At 41.0% G+C, this 14,211-nt stretch overlaps 1 long non-coding RNA gene across 1 annotated transcript; it reads right to left on the bottom strand.

The window, feature by feature from the left end:
* Positions 1-430: 430 nt before the first annotated feature.
* LOC117814234 lies at positions 431-2,722 on the bottom strand. The gene is made up of 2 exons (XR_004631534.1): positions 2,508-2,722; positions 431-705 (listed from the first exon to the last, which is right to left on the bottom strand). It is a non-coding gene; the product is annotated as an uncharacterized LOC117814234 (long non-coding RNA).
* Between the last annotated feature and the right edge of the window lie 11,489 nt (positions 2,723-14,211).

Consider the following 14,211-nt stretch of genomic DNA (forward strand, 5'->3'; position numbering starts at 1 on the left):
GCTAGAGATGGAAATGCTTCATACAGTCACATCAGCCTGAGCAGTCATGTAACCTCTCTGACCTAGAATGTGAGGTGCCCCCTTCCTCAAAGCCCAGCCTTACACTAAGAGTGAAAATATTTACAACAGACCAGGAGTGAAGCAATGCAGGGAGCATCCCTCTTCCTCCACCTTCTGGCAGTGTTTTTCACCCTACAGCAAACTGACTCTGTGTGTGGCAGCGAGGCTTTCACAGAATTGACAGAGATGTTCTTAAACAGTCTCGACAGTGCCAGCAAAAGAAATCTAGCCTTGCTGTTTAGCAACTTTTTTTTACTCATTCACGGTCCTTGAATGCGCCTCGATTCAGTGCACACATTCCTTTGTGGCCTTGATTAAAATTCTTGAAACTGAGCCAGAGTTAATGTCACGAAACATAAAGATTTGGGACTCTAAAACAAACAAGGGTTTTATTTATTTGATGGCTCTCACAATAGTCAATACATTATTGACTGTGGCCAGAAAGTAGGTCGTTCCTATTGATAGATATGATGGGGAAGGGCCGGAGCTGTAAGGAAGGAGATCTCCGTGAACTTGCTGACCTCCTCACACACACTGCGGCTGCTGTTGCCGCCTGGTCGTGGCACAGTTTCTGGGTCAGGATTCCCTGGATGGAGAAGGGCCCTCCTCCCTCCTCTCTGACAGCAACAGGCTGAAGGAATGAAACTTCATGAGAAAAGAGAGGCCATAGGATTGTTACTGGGAAAGGGGTAAACATCATATAAGCAAATCATACTTGAAGAGGCCAAAATATATCTTATTAAAACATTATTAAATATTATTATTATTATTATTATTACAATATTTCCTTACATGAATAACTGTCATTTGTCAAATCCTCTGTGTGAATCAGTGATTTTATTTTGAAGGGATTAGTCAGTAGAGGCAGAGGTGATTGAGGTGAAGTGTTGTAAGTTGAACACAGATCCTGATGTAGAGTTCACACAGAGAGTACAGTTAAAGCTCTGTGAGCTAAGTGAACTTCATGTCCTCTAAACCCATGGTAGCACTCTATAGTTAATATAAGGGCACTCAAAGAGAGCAAACTTGGCCTTGGCAGGCAATCAGATCTTGTTTTATTTGCAAATTTGCAAAGTGCAACTGCTGTGAGCTATATTTTTTAAGAGTAAGGTCAAAATACAGGTAATAATCTGTTTTTACTTGCTGAAATTCTTCTTACATCCAAGTGGCAGATTTTCTTTGTTTTCCTTTTTTTTTTTGTTGATGCATCAGTTCCAAATTTCAGATATTGGCCTTATGTATTACTAATAAGCGTACCAATATCGACCCTGAAAAAGCAACATTAGTCGCTCCTAGTACTAAATGTCATCACGGCTGTGATTAAGTCATTTAAGACAAAGGTCACGGGCCAACGCAGACTGTGTGATTATACCCCAGCCGCCTGATCACTCTAGATAAAGAGCTCATGCTCTAATGTGAAGTAACAGGATTCTGAACATCTTAGTTAAAGTGCCAGTGCTGTCAGCATTCATGGAATACCTCTTGTCCAATCAGATTACTTTGTCAGAGCACTGTTGAGTAATCATCAGTATAACCAGTGTTCTTGGTGCGTTCAGATCAGTCCTTTAGTATTTTTGAAGATTACTGAAAAAAACAAATGATGGTCGAATGAATCTTAACTTTAGCAGCAGGAGAAAGGTCAAGGTCAAGGTCAATGTGATCTATGTTATTCCTGAGGGGTATTTGTTGTACAGCCAGCACTTAGCACACAACAAGAAAGAATACATGGGGCGCCATTGGCCTAGCGGTTTAAGCGTGCGCACCATATACAAAGGGCGAGGCTATAGTCCCCGTTGCAGTCTCTGCTCCCCACATTTCCTTTCTGTCTCCAGCTGTACTATCGGATAAAGGAAAAAATGGCCCAAAATATATACTACATATATATATATATATATATATATATATATATATATATATATATATATATATATATTTATATATATATAAAGCTAGAAAACCCAACATTTCACACCAAACAAAAACATCTGAGCATCAATCATTGAAGACACCAACGGATACAGTGACAAAAGATTTTTAAATCTATTTTTCCTGATTTCGGCAGGCTGACACAACTTCACTAAACCTTGTAGTCTGTTTTTGTTCTTGTGGTTAAGTAAACCTTACCAGCTGATGAAAGTAAAGGTCAGGACTGATTCCACAAAACAAAAGTAAAACATTTTCATAAAAGTCTTGTCGACGTTAAAAAAGCAAAGCTTACGATGAAAATATAAGCCCTGGTTGGCTTTACAAACAGCATCAACTCGTTCCTCAGTTTGTCATCAGTAATAGTACCCTGGTATTTATATCTCAGTACACACTCTACTGCCTGACCGCTAATTACAACTTGAGATAAGACAATAGGAGTCTTCCTGAAATCAACCGTCATCTCTTTAGTTTTTGCTACATTGATGCTAAGAATAAGGTTTCACACCAGTTGGTAAACTCACCAAGAACAGGACCATGATTGGGATCATCATAAAGGAGCAAACGTCGTCAGCAAACCTAATAAAGTGATGAACCACATGCTGGCTGCGGCACCAATTGGTGAACAAAACAAATAAAAGATCCGAGAGGACGCAGTCCTGAGGAGACCCAGTGGAAGATAAAATAACCTCTGATAGAACACGGATCAGCCTCACACGCTGAGACCTAACAGGTGAAAAAAATCCAGCAGCCAACGAATCTGACCAGGATATATGTTGTGTGTGCTCTGTGATCTTTCTGCAAGGGTGTGAGGCTGAATGCAATTAAATGCTGATGAGAAATCAATAATACCAGAACATACAAAGGACAGGGTATTCTCAGGATGAGATAAGATCATACTCAATACAGGGATAGTGCATTGGGAACGCCCCTGTCCAACCTGTTAGCAAACTGGAGAGGACCCAGTTGGTCTTGAGCAGCATTCAGTAGCTCTCCTTTCACAATCTTCTCAAAACATTTGTGACAAGCGCTGAGTGCTCCGGGTCTAAAGTCATTTAGTGACTGCAGGGTTTGACTTTTGGCCAGGGAGCAAAGATTCAATCATTTCAAAGACTACGGAACCTTGTGGGGAAACAGTGAGAGGTTGAAAATAAAGCAATATGTAGGCCAACTTTTCTGCACAGTATTAAGAACCTGACCTGTTATGCCTCTCTCCTTACTCTCCAGCCTAGAAGAGGTTATGGCACAAAGACACCACTTTGACTAGGAATCCTTAAAACTGACAACTCCAAATTAAAACGATTATAAAAAGTGTTTAATTCTCTAGAAAGTTCACGGTCAGGCTTGTTATTAAGGGAAATTGGACAGTTCTTAGCTTGCATTTCCATCATTGACATAATCCTTTTCCAATCGTGGTGTGAGTTAGCACTCAACATCTCCACTCTGTCCTTATACTTGCTTTAATCAATCAATCTTTACTTATATATCCCCAAATCACAACCAATCTTATCGGAAGACGCTTTACAAACAGAGCAGGTCTAGACCGTACTCTGTTAAAATATTAACAAACACCCAACATGGGTGTCAAGACAGGATAAGATCCAGTCCCCTCTCACAGACAGGACTCAGTCTGATCTCATCTTAATCCACTATGAGCAGAACACTTTGTAGCATTTAGCAAGTTACAGCGGCAGGGACAAACTTCCTTTGACAGGCAGAAACCTCGAGCAGAACCAGAATCATGCTAGACAGATGGCGTTGGAAAGAGGGAAAAAGATATATAAAGAGAGAGGTGATTGTTGTGAGACAGGTATTAGTAGTTGTAGAAGCTTGCTTTAGCAAGTTTAAGTTACTTTTTAACTTGCATCTGTATTTCTCTGAAACGAGTTCCTTGAGTAACACTGATATTCTGCTAGTTGACTGAAATTTAGATTTAGATACTGATGGTTTATAACTTTGATAAGTTTTTTTCTTTTTTCTTTCATATTTTTGGCTCATTTTTGCCTTTATTTGATAGAACAGCTGAAGAGAGACAGGAAATGTTGGGAGCAGAGAGGGGGGGAAAGACATGCAGCAGATGGTCAGAGCCAGGAGTCGAACCCACAACCGCTGCGACGAGGACTATAGCCTCTGTATATTGGGTGCACGCTTGGACCACTAGGCCAACAGTACCCCAATAATTTTGAATAAGTTGAAATCACTTCCCAGTTGTTACTAAAGCCTTTCAAAAGGTGCCATAAGTAGACACAGTTCCAATTTAACGGCCAATGTCTTCACACTGAGCATTTTTAAACATGTCTCCATCAGTGCAAACATAATGGAGACCTTCGATACTCCAAGCTGACCAAATCAAAACTAAACGTTGCTTCAATTTATGTTTCTTGAGGACCTGGACTAAATAAAGAGTGCAATGCTCCGACACCCCAGGTGGAGCTCTCTGAAGAGATTTGTAAGCTCCTTTAATTGGCCCATAACACAGATACGTCAAAGAAGAACATGACTAGTTGTATAAAAAGGTTAAAGTTTGCTGTATGAGTATAGATTTTATCATGGGAGAATGAGGTTGTGCTCCCCTACTTTTTGCATGCATTGAGCCAATAAGTTAACAGGTATGTCTGTCTGTAGAATTTAAAGGCCAGTTAATGAAAGAGTGCAATAGCAGCTGTATTTGACGAGGTCAGCTGGTGCAGCAAAGCTCTTTGGAGTGAAGTTTATTATTTGTTTCTGTTTGTTCTGTACACAAAAAAAGCAAAGTCCTGCACCAAGACCATGAGAATGATGTAATGTCATCTCATCTAAGTTTGTTTAAAGTCACTGACAACAGTTGGTGCTCCTCATGCCGCTTATACACTAAATCTAAGTGATTAAATACATATTAGACTTTAAGATGATTCTATAAGACGACTCTACGGATGTTACGTCACTCTGCTGCCAATGGCCCCGTATCAACTCGTTGATTACATCGTTGGCACACTCTGGTACACTTTGACCTCTCGGCTGACCTGAGCCTCAGAGGTAAATTTGTCAAAGTTTTGACCCCAAGATACAGTATACCCCCATGGCCCCACAAACTCATCGCCCTTATCTTATCATTATAAACACAAGCTCCTGGTGGATGTCATCATGCACCGGTGTCCTGTCAGCCTGCCTGCTGGTGGGCATTCAAAAGAGGCCGAGCAAGAAAGTACACAAAGAGGTTTGCAAAACAAGATTGACATCAAGTTTGAGCTTCAAAGAAAACATCCTTCAGCTGACCCTTATTGCCACCGAGCAAAACACTGACTGAACCGGTTTTGTTCTTATAGAGTGTGAAGTGCAACAATATGGCCGACACAGCAAACCACACACTGACAGATTACATTCACTAGCAACCAGAGTCCTGACCAAGCGGCAACCTCCGGTCTCAAAATATGAAGCCCATGCGGAAGTGTTATAGACTGCAATTCATCAAGTATCCGCTTGAGGCTGGCTGCAGAAACACCGGAAACCACATACACACCAATTCAAAGAAGAGGATCTTTACAGCAATAACAATCATGTTTGCAGCCTGGTCCAAAAAACGGCTTGGGTCTACCTAGCTAATTTCTCTATCGTCATACACTGTACAAGGGGTGAAAATTTTCTAATGCAACAGTTCAGAAGATATTAAGATTACGAGTTTTGCCCAAATAAGGACATGACTGACTTGACTGACAGGCGGGAACACTGTAGCTGTTTGCTGAGAGGCTCAAAGCCCACCTCTTTACCTCAGACTATGCCTGGTTGAGTTCATCATTTCCAATACGGCTCCCGATGACGAGTGGCTTCAAAACATCACTCGGGAGCAGATGGGTGATGTCACAGATACTACGTCCATTAATTACACAGTCTGTGGTCCTGGCTCTTGTAAATGGAAATCGTACAAAGTCTCTTGTTGTCAACTTTAGAGTAAACAAACATGGTGGACCAAGCAGGAAGCTACAATGGTTGTCAAGCTATTGCTAGCTGCTTAGCATCCATTGTGTTAGCAATTTCTGTCCAGTTCCTCTCTTTCGTAGTTTCATTGTGATTTGTTTTACAGCACACATTATGTAAACACTCATGCTTCTGTCACACATCAACAAGTTTGTCCTCCATTTTTGTCCTCCACTGGACTTAATGATACAGGCACACTATTGTCGCAATGGCTGCGTTTGTTGTGCTTCCTTCTTCGGTCAGCTTGCTTCCTGATTGGCTGTCATTGTGTTCCCTTACAATCCAGAGAGTACTAGCTTGTCTGTCCTCAGTGTTTCCTCCACATTTTAAGATACTTGATTGTAAGACATTGATAGTGAATGTGTCCAATGTTCGGGGTGGCGATCAGGTGGAGTGAAATCACTCTTAGCAACTTCACACCACAGGGAATTCTGACATGATTATCTTAAGAACCATCAAGTTATCTGTCCCGTAATCAGCTAGATTATCTTGCCGTGTGTACCCTGCTTAAGCCACTAATCTTATGTTTTAAAGCTGATGTTTCGTAGCTTACTGTTGTATACCAGATGGATCCGGTGGTTATATTTTTGATAATTTACATTATATGATGCCCAAAATTGCTTCGAGGACAGTATAAAAATCTAAATGGGTAATAGTCCAAAGATCATGCTCTTGATTTTGTGCAAGGGCTTGGTTGTCTGAGATTTTAAAAATTAAGCTTCTGCTTAGCTCACAAAGTAATTCAGTTACAAAAAAGGAACTTTACTAAAAAGAGCATCAGCTGAAACATACCAAAGATTATTGAGTTCACTTGAGAAAATAAATGCCTAAGTTTTTCTGAATGAACGAGATACTGATGCCTCCAAATCCCAATGGAAGCTCTCATTTAGGTGACTCATGGAAGTAAACATTTACTGACTATTCACCTTAATCCAGTGTTGTTTTGGTTTGTGTCAGACTACAAGAGACAACACAAAACCAAAGCAACAAAAACAGCAATAATAATAATAATAATAAATAAATTAAATTGAATTAAATTGAATTAAATTAAATTAAATTAAGAAAAAAAACCATAGTAATAAATAAATAAATATAGAATTATTAAATTACTTGAAAAATAAATAGGAAAAGAAAAGAAAGAAAGAAAAACTAAATTAAACCTTTATCTTTTAAACTTAAATTGACAATGTTGCTTTGGAAAAATTGCCAATTTCTTTTCTCTTCTGATTTCAAAGCCATCTTTTCCCTTCTCTTTGAACTCCTCACATTGGGTTAAGGCATTTTATTAGTTTCTTGCAGGGATGACTGTTCAGGGTCTCCTAACTGATGTGGTTTTGGTTCAGAGGAATTTCATCACTTCCCAATCTCTTCCCGGTGGATGTTTACTGGCACTGACGGCGTCAGTGGATGCCATATAACTTGTCTGCACATAGTGTGCATACATAATATAAGTCTGTACACATATGAGCTGGCTGAACTGATAGGAACACTTCAGATATGATTCACCTCCATATAACCCCCCTGGATATCGTTCTTTATTTAGAGCGTATGTGTGTTTGAGAGAGAAAGAGAGAGGGAGGGGTTGAAATTGTGTCAAAGAGAAGAGCATAACACCTCCTCGTTGGAGTAAAGTGTTGTTTACTACAGAATGACGGAAACTTCTGAACTCGTTTAACATCTGCTTCAATAACAACCAGAGACCCGGGCTGCACAGAAAAAGCTCTAAAGCACATTTCCAGGAAAAGCTGGGCGCCCCACTCGTGCATGACTTATGGCATGTGCTATGTCTCATTCAGAAAGAGAGAGTGAGTAAAAACAGCAGGGCCTCAAAAGGAGGCTTTTCAGGAACATGCAAAGAGCAAAGCAAAGAGATGTGAACACACCCTGCTGCTCACTAGGTGAAAAACATTCCTGAGTGTACTGTAACAATATTAAGATTCATTGGGAAAAGAACCACATTGCTCAATGACGTAGTAAACACAAGGAGAGGAACTCGGAAATGAGGATTAAAACCATCAAAACAAGCGTGTTGAGACACTGCAGTAGCTCAAACCAACCTCCCTCTTAGGGGGAAAGTGTCGTGTTTTTATTTCTGGGTGTGGGAGTTCACTTGTGGGCAAAGATGAAGGCAGAACATGTTATTGCAAATACTTTTACTTTGGTAGAATGAGTTGTGCAAGGCATGTTTTGATCTCTGCTCATACAGATTTATTGGAGCTATTAGAGTAAATGGTATGGAACAGAGATGGAGGGATAAGAAAATAAATCAGCAGAGCCAAACTTGCTCATTACATAGGCAAACGAGCCCTCTGGGTTGTCAATAGATGGTTGTTATTTGTGTTTCCGCTGCTGAGAACACTTAATGAGGGACTTTGAGGAACACTCTGTGACTTATCCAAAAATAACAGACGAAAAACAACCTTCTCTGTGTAGTCCACTTTGAAAGTCCTATCACAGATTCTAACTGAGGCTGTCAAACCATTCATGTATCTAAAGCAGGATCAATCACATTTTTGATTGCATGTTTGACACTTCGTTATTTTTCATTTCAAAACATTTTTCATGTCCATATTAAAAACGTAAACATTTTTCACCAGTGTCTTGATTTGGGAACCAAATAACTGCAGTGAAATGTACTTAAAAGTCTTGACTTTTAGATTTATTATCCAAAAAATGGAAATAAATTTCTACACCAGTGTGGTCTGATATCATAACTTGAGAGGTAAGGGAGAGCTTCATAGTGCACATTCTATGAAATACAGTGTTTACTTCTGATATTCCTATAAGGAAACACTGTTACACATTAAAAAATATGCAGGACTGCATGTACAGAATGTCCAATCAGCGCCAGTATGGTGACGTCCAATGAGCCCTGGTTAATGCAACACTGCTTGCACTTTTCAGGAGTCCCAGTTTGGTTCCTTCTCTGTTTCATGCAGTTCCAGTTTTTAGTTCAAACTATTCCTCACAACCTTAAAGCTGCTGTTGTTAGTCACATAGTAAACATCTGTTCAGAGAGAGGGACTTCGACTGTCAACACTATCCCTCCCAACCGGATGTCCTCTTAGCCCCCCAACACAGATCGGTGTGTGCAGTCATGATAGTGCCAGACTAATAACCATTCGGAGGACGTAGTAGGGGCAGCCCCTTAACCAATCAGGACAGAGGATTGGAGATTAGCTATGATTGGTCCGTCATAACGGGAACGAGGGGAATAATAACATTGCTTCATACAAAGGCATTGGAAAACGCAGAGATTTCGCATTAGTCTCAAATTACTCCACTTGCCGATGAGTACCAATGGGTATTATGACCTTGTCTCCAAACCCAGAAGAAAATAAGTAAAGTTTTTTACAACATTCCTACCAACAGCCGCTTTAAGGCAGCTTAATGGTCACACTTTGCCAACCTGAGTGCTCTGCTGGCTTTTGTGATGCTTTTTTTGACATCAGTCTGAATGGCTGTATCCTTAGCTTGCAGGTGGTAGTGCAAAGTCAAAGTACGTTGGTGTAACATCATTCCATCCAAAGTGCATCCAACTTTTGACTTGTCAATTGAGCCTCTGGGAGTTTTTTAGAAAGTGAAATGTACCATTCAAAAGTGCAGTGGTAACTTCTCCGTCAAGGCAGCAGCAAGAGCAGGCAGACAGCATTGTCTTAGCCATGTTGAGCCAAGGGGGAAATATAACAGCACATGGTATAAAATAATTAATGTGTTAATTCAAACCTTAATCACATTACAGTTAATGCATTAACGCTGACTGCCCTAACTCTAACAAATAGTATCAGGCTCAACAGTAATATATAGAAGTACTTGAACTCCTGTAACCCTCAGCCGCAGGAATGTGTGTGTGTGTGTGTGTGTGTGTGTGTGTGTGTGTGTGTGTGTGTGTGTGTGTGTGTGTGTGTGTGTGTGTGTGTGTGTGTTTGATTTGCATTTCCAGATGTTGGAGAGCTACTATTATTCTGGCCATAATGGAAGCATTACTACCCAGGGTCCAATGTTCCTCAATGTTCCTTAATATCCTCTTAATACAACACATTAAAGAGACCCTTTAAAGTGTTTTATGTTCTCTACAATGTTTTCCTTCAGGTCAGACCTTGAATTTATGTTTCTCTGGGTCAGTGTGTTGAAGCCATCAACTCTTTTTCAACCCATGTTGTTCTCTTTCGTTGCCCTCAGTTCCCCGGGAAAGTGAGTTCTTTTGACTTTATTAGGGATGCAACTGATCACAACATGTGCACACTGTTCTTTTAGCAGAATGTGTGTGAGTTTGTTTTTCACACTGGCTGCTCCTGCAGCTCATCTGTTACATGAGATAAACACAACAACAAACAAGTAGCATGCATTTAGGGACGTCATCCTCAGTTTTTGGACTGAACACAGTGCAGGTTTGACTGAGTATAAGCTAAGTTATAGCCACAGACCACAGCTGGCTCTGAGATAAAGTTAACATTAATCTACTGATTATTTTCATACACAACCACAAGCTGATACAGGTAGGATTAATTCAGACAGTGTGAGTGACTGGAGAAAAGTCAACCCACTGTTCTAGTATCTCAAATCTCTCTCAGAACTGATGTTTATATCACGACTACCAACAGCAGCTTTAATTAATTACTCGTTGTCATATATTAACAATAGCATAAGTGACACGAGGGATCACACACATCATACAAAACCAATCCCTGGAAAGGAGTCCACCAAGTTTCACCACTGCCTGTTGACACTGTGGCAAAAGAGCCACAGCTTCACATCTGTCGGCATTCTAATTTGCAACCACCCATTCACCATCAATCACCTCTTGACCATTCTTTTTTGAAAAGTTTGCACAGAACTTAACAACAGATCTGTTATGGGGAGCTGTACCAATCAGCCTTTGCAGTATGACCAGCGACAGATTGAGTGATAACGTTGACTATTCTGTTGCAGTGGCACCTGGTTGGGACAGGTGATATTTTGACCTCAAAGTTGAGATGTTGGAGGCAGAAAAAATGGGCGGGTGTAAGGAAGTGAGTGACTTGAACTGAAGCTTGCGTGGGGTGCTCTTGTTTCTTGTTCTTTTTTGGTCAATCCCTACCAAAAGTGATCCATGAAAGGACAACAGGCGAACCAGTGACAGGGCCGTGAGTGACCAAAGCTTGTTGGTGCCGGTGAGAAGCAAAGCCTGTGTGGTCCAGTTCAACAGAAGAGCTACTGTAGCTCAAATTGTTGAAAAAAGTACTAGCTTGTTTGCATATGACGCCATTTCCGTTGCGTGGCAGTGGCACGAAATGCAGATGGGGGTCAGGAAGTGATTTGCAGCAGTCGGCGCAGAAACATTTAACACATGAAAAATGCCTAAGGTTTGCGTTTTTTACGGTTTCCCTAACCAATCAAAAAAAGAGAAGTTGCCAAGTTTTATCGTGTCCCAATGGTATTGGCTCACAGGGGTGAAAATGCAAAAAACTCTCAGAAAAACGCCGAAAGCAGTAGATAGCAAACCTTCGTTTATGGTCAGGAGGAGCAGAGTCGGGTTTTGCCCGTATGTGTGGTGACCACTTTGTCCAGGGTAAGTTAAAGTAATGTATGTATGCTATATATGTCTGTGTTTAAATAGCTAACTCCTTCCATATTTTGTATTGTTACGTTTTTCCCATCTTTGTCATGATGGAGTTTTTAACCATTACTTAACGTCAAACAATAGGTAGTAATTGATAACTAAAGGATCTGCTTCCAAATTCTTGAGGCCAGATATCACAACATACCTTTAGAGATCTGGTGGAGTCCATGTCCTATCAGGGCAGGGCTGTTTTGTCCTTGAACTGACGAGAAGGGGGCCTATGTTATGGCTGATAGGTGTGTGCCATAAAAAGGGAATTACAACAATAGGCATAGGCATATATGTCGGTTAATGCTGTCGGCATCTATCAGCCTGATAGCAGTGGGAACAAAAGAGTTAGCCCAACGTAAATACTACAAGCAGGGGAAAGAAGCTAGCTAGTTGGGCTCTGTTGCTCAAACCACAGGTAGAATAAAAGTCGGTGGATTTGCCAAATGTCAGACTTTCTAAAGAAGATACACAAATATTTCGCCACATATTTTAATCAACTTTTTTGTCTTTTCCTTCTTAAGGTGTCCTGGTGTGAATCTGTCAGCTCTTTAGGGTATTATTTGGCAGACTTTTCATATATGAATGTCCAACCCTTGCATAACACTAACTCATAGAGTCCCTTGCTTGAAAGTGCTTGAATCAAATTTACCATATTGACTTTCCCACAGCCAGATGAAGGTGTGTACGGAAACTTGTACCCCACATGATAATGTCAACATGTGTTCAGATGATCCATGCGTGACGGTTTACGTGATTATGCACCATTCCCTGGCTTCTTCCTCTTGTTTTTTCCATGTCCCCATTTTTCAATCATTTTCATCCGTGTTTACAAAGTCTGATGTGGTTTCAACCAGCTCATCACTCAGCCTGGTTGTTACAACATCTGTCTGGCTTTGGTGCCGGGACGCAGGCCGAGCTGACGCCGTGTGTTGATGTCGCAGAGAAACAAAGCCCCGAGGTCATCCAGCCTGATCAAAAGAGGGTTTTAAAATGCTTTTTAGTACGCCGGGGCAGGGCTTACACAGTTGTTTTGGAAAAAGGGGAAGTATATTAACATGTGTTTTTATGTGTGTGACTGTGTGTGTTCAGGATAAGGAGGGCTAGGAGACTCTGCTGTGTTATGAGCTGTGCAAGTGAGGTGAGATATTCGTTGGAAAGGAGTCGACTTGTTGAGTTCAGAGGGGTCCTTGTGTAGCCTGCTCTGAACTCTTACAACCTCAGTTTGTGTGTGTGTGTGTGTGTGTGTGTGTTTGTGTGTCTCTATGTGTGTGTCTCTATGTGTGTGTCTCCATGTGTGTGTCTCTGTGTGTGTGTACGTGTGTGTGTGTGTGTAAAGGGTGAAAGGGGTGGCGGTGGTAAGTAAATGAGTGAATGAGCTAAAAAACATGCACCGGTCGACCTCGCCTGTGCCAACAGGGTGGAAAGTGATCCCCACCCACACACATACATGCACTCCCTCACACACTCTCACACAAATGTACACACTTTGCCAATGGTGGCCTCAACATACAGTTGTGTGGATGTGACAGTGATAACATGCAGTGCCTTCTGCTTTGAATCACCTCTAACCTTAGTCAACCCAGCAGCAGAGAGCACATACTGTATCTGTATCTGTATCATGTTTTGTAGATGTTCATTGAGTCATGACTGCACCAGCATCTTATCTGTGCGTTACTACAACTAACAAGTAGGCTCAGATCATACAGCAATGTATGCAAATAGTTATATATAAACCTCTTAGGTTTAACAAACTTACGGTAACACTTACTGACATAAGCGTTTGAAGCAAGATTTTGAATTCAGTTACATGAACATCACAAATTCAGCCTCTGCGGAGGATCTGCAGCACTTCAGTTTCTAACCTCGTTACCTGTGCAGAAATCTTACTGGTTGGCATGTTGTAAAAATGAGGCGCTGCACTAATTGGCTGCCAGGGTGTTGTCTGATGAACACACCAGTGCAGATGGATGCAGAGACGGAAAAACACCAAAACACACATGGCAAGCGCTCCAGAAGAACCTGCCCCAGTACACTATATATATAATCCAGAATCTGACTTGAACAGATTAGGTTACTGTTAAAGTGATCCAGCGACAGTTACAACAGCATGTCTCATGGGTGGTACATTTTCTTGGTGTGTCACTTTATCAAGTCAGCCCTTGTGATTTGAAGAGATTGGCACAAACAAATTTGCATCAACTGTTTGTTCTAAAGAATAAAAAGCAACGTATGTTTTCTTTGGTCCTCAGATGCCGGGACAGACTATAGACATTTGTTGTGTTTTTTTGCAACCATAAGATAAGATATACTTTATTTGTCCCCTGTTGGGGGAAAGAGCAGTTGGTGTGTCTGGCTCTAACCTTTGACATCTTGACTCTGCAACACTGATGCACAACCACAATGATGTAGGAGGAAGAAGACATGCTAGGGGTTCGGGAGGGGGTTTTGCATGCATGGCCAGCGAATCACCGCAGGAGCATATTCAAAAAGCCTCGTAGAAGCTGTGTTTTCCCATTAGGTTGGCTACAGAAGATGCTTTTTTGCTTCTACATTTTCAGGGTTGCTTGGTTGGAGGATGACTAAAGTATTTTAGTATAGGGAAGCAAAAACATGTTTTTCATTATTCAGGATCTTAACAGTCACCTGATAATAAGAATTGATGTATTTTGCCATGCTGAATT

This window comes from Notolabrus celidotus, chromosome 1, assembly GCF_009762535.1.
Source record: "Notolabrus celidotus isolate fNotCel1 chromosome 1, fNotCel1.pri, whole genome shotgun sequence".
NCBI classification, from domain to species: domain Eukaryota; kingdom Metazoa; phylum Chordata; class Actinopteri; order Labriformes; family Labridae; genus Notolabrus; species Notolabrus celidotus.